This window comes from Chrysochloris asiatica, unplaced genomic scaffold (genome assembly GCF_000296735.1).
Source record: "Chrysochloris asiatica unplaced genomic scaffold, ChrAsi1.0 scaffold00028, whole genome shotgun sequence".
Lineage (NCBI taxonomy): Eukaryota > Metazoa > Chordata > Mammalia > Afrosoricida > Chrysochloridae > Chrysochloris > Chrysochloris asiatica.
In genome coordinates, this window is record NW_006408546.1 from 24,154,159 (window position 1) to 24,157,301 (window position 3,143).

General features: G+C 37.9%; 1 protein-coding gene across 3 annotated transcripts in view; it reads left to right on the forward strand.

Annotated features, from left to right (window-relative positions):
- GRM7 (glutamate receptor, metabotropic 7) overlaps positions 1 to 3,143 on the forward strand; it is a 1,560,849-nt gene that overhangs the window by 502,301 nt on the left and 1,055,405 nt on the right. The window lies entirely within an intron of this gene.

Genomic DNA, 3,143 nt, shown 5'->3' on the forward strand with positions numbered 1-3,143 from the left:
GTAACCACTAAACTACCAAACCTTCAGTTTGGCTTTCACCTCTATGTAAAGACAACAGAAATATTCATCACTAGATCAATAGGCAGCATTCATATAAATAGAGAAAAGATTGAAGCTGTGAAAGGCTTCATTTTGCTCAGATCTACCTATCACAAAAACAGCAGTCAGGAAATCAAACGACATATTGCATTAGGAAAATTTGTTACACAAGACCTCTTTAAAGTGTTCAGTAAAGATGTCAGTTTGAAGACTAAGGTGTGCCTAATCCAAGCCATGGTATTTTTAGTAACCTAATGTGCATGTGAAAGTTGGACAGTGAATAAGGAAGATCATACAAGAATGGTTGCATTTGAGTTATGGTGTTAGAGGTGTATATTAAAAATACCATGGACTGCCATAAAAACAAACAGGTCTGTGTTGGAAGAAATACGGCCAGAGTGGTATTCAGAAGCCAGGGTGGCTAGACTTTGTCTCTCATAATTTGAACATATATTAATAAGAGGGAGCAGTACCTGGAAAAGGATGTCATGTTTGGTAAAGTGGAGGGTCGGAGAAAAAGAAGAAGACCCCAATGAGATGGATTGGCACAGTGACAGCAGCAATGGGCTCAAACATAGCAACAACTGTGAGACTGGCCCAGGACCAGGCAGTGTTTCGTTCTGTTATCCAAGGGTCACTGAGTCAATGGTCACAAATCACCCCGCAATCCTACAGTATAATGGAAATATCACCATACAGAATAATGCAATGCCATGACTCGATGGCAGCTAACAACAACAACAATATATATATTGTATACATGTGTATACTTGTGTGTGTATTATACAAACAACAAGAGAAGACTAAACACAACTTTTGTGGTAAGCAAATTGATCCCTTTTGCATGGTTGTTAAACAACAACAGAGTCTTCATCTGTGTTTTGTTTGTCTCATGTCCAAAGCCAGGAGAAGTGTGTCACTATAGGATTTAGTAATCAAGTATGCGAATTAACACATCCATTTGTTCTGGTCTGAGATTGTCTCTCTCTGTATTGTTTAAATTATCTGATTTAGTTTGCATAATTTTAGAAGCATGTTGGTAATTGGAAGGCAGACATTTGGAGTTTATTTCACATTAGGCAGTCTACTTATTCTCTGAGAAACTTAAGGCTATCCATTAGTTATTCTCAGCATACTGCATTTCTTCTGGTTATTGTCTAAGTCAAAAATAAAGGCTTGGGGGCAGATTTCAAAGTAGGTGTGTGTTGGTCTTCAACCTAAAAGCTCTGTGGACCTATTTTTAAACCCAAAAGAGATTCTAGAGTATATTTTTGCCAGTTTGTAAGCAAGAAAGTTTATGAACAGTGCTGTTTTATTCTTTACGTTTTTCACAGACAGCTCAGCTCATATTAAGAGGTTTCCTTGTTAGTGCATAGTTTTTCTTTTATTTTACATGATTTCTGGTAGGGACAAGTGTCTGAACACTGTCCTTTTGCAACTTCATTACTGTTATGTAGCTTCTTGTCCTGCAAGCAGTTTATTGCTGGATTTTATTTCTCTAAGCAACCTGCAGTCAGAACGTTTCCATCATAACTGAATGCTTAATTGAACACATGTTCTTGAGAGTTTGGGTAGATTTGGAGACCAGGAGCTGCTGCTGACTGTTCCTACCCAGAAACGAGGCAGACATCCTAAGAAAACTTTATTAGAAGATGAGAAATACATTTGCTGTCATCCTCAAAGGATGATTTCACTGCAGAAAATGTCTTGAATGCACCTGAACTTGTTTCCTACAGTTCATACAAACAGCACTACTATCCATCCGCCACTCTCAGAAATAGTAATGCACTAATGCCCCACCAGACACAGGATTGTTCTTCATTTCTTTGTCAGATGTTTATGGATAGCATATTCTGGAGATAGTGGCCAACAGAAATATCTATAGCACCTTTTTTAAACAAAATTATTTTGAGTTTAGATTGTTTGTTGCTTTTGAAACCATGGGTTTCTATCCTATGAGGTATCACAATTAAAGGAGAGAACAATTCTTACGTATATTCACATTAAGATTTGGATTTGAAAACTTCAAACTGACTAAGTTAACATTCAAACTACAGTAAGAATTTTCATGGAGATCGTGTGCCTCTTCCCACAACGTTCATTCCTATGTAACAACTGTATATAACTCCAACTCTTGTACTGTGTGCATCTGATTCACCTTTGTTGTAATTGTTCTATACATTTGTTGTTGTTGTTATGTGCCGTGGAGCCGGTTCTGACTCATAGTGACCCTGTACAGGGTTTTCGAGGCTGTAAATCTTTATGGGAGCAGAAAGCCTCATCTTTCTCCTGTGGATCAGTTGGTAGTTTTGAACTGCTGACCTTATGGTTCGCAGGCCGATTCGTAACCACTACACTACCAGAGCTCCTTGTTCTATACATAAGTAGTTTAAATTTCATTTAATAACTGCTGACTGTACAATAATTGTCTTTAATGAATTACTGAATCATTATTAGAAATACAGAGCCCTAATAAAATGAATGTTTATGCAGACACAAAAGCTCTGTATACAAGTGATCATAGAAGCATTTCCATAGACACAAAAGCTAGAAACAACCCAAGTGTCCTTCAGTGGATAAATAAGTAAAATCACAGTTATACAATGGAATGCTATTGTTATAGCTGTCAAGTTGATGCTAACTCATAGTGACCCTTTGTTGTTGTTGTTGGTTCCAAGTCATAGGGACACTCTGTATGCCAGAACGAATGACTCCCTGGTCCTATACCAGCCTCATAATTCTTGTCATGGTTGTTGAGCCCATTGTTTCTGCTAGTTTGTCAGTCTGGCTAGTTGAGGATACCATTTTGTCTGGTCCTCCATTCAATTCTGGCTGCACTTCTTCTAAAATACATTTTTTTTGTTGTTCTTCTGGCAGACCAGGGTACTTTAAATTTTCTTCAACACAATAATTCACATGCATCAGTTCTTTCCTCGGCTTTTTCTTTTGCATTGTCCAACTTTCCTTTGCATTGTTGTTGTTAAGTGCCATAGAGTTCAAATCTGTTCCAACCCATAGTGACCCTGTATAGGGTTTCTGAGGAGTGGCTGGTGAGTCTGAACCTTGCAGTTCAAATGGCTTTGCAGTCTGATGCATTAATCCAC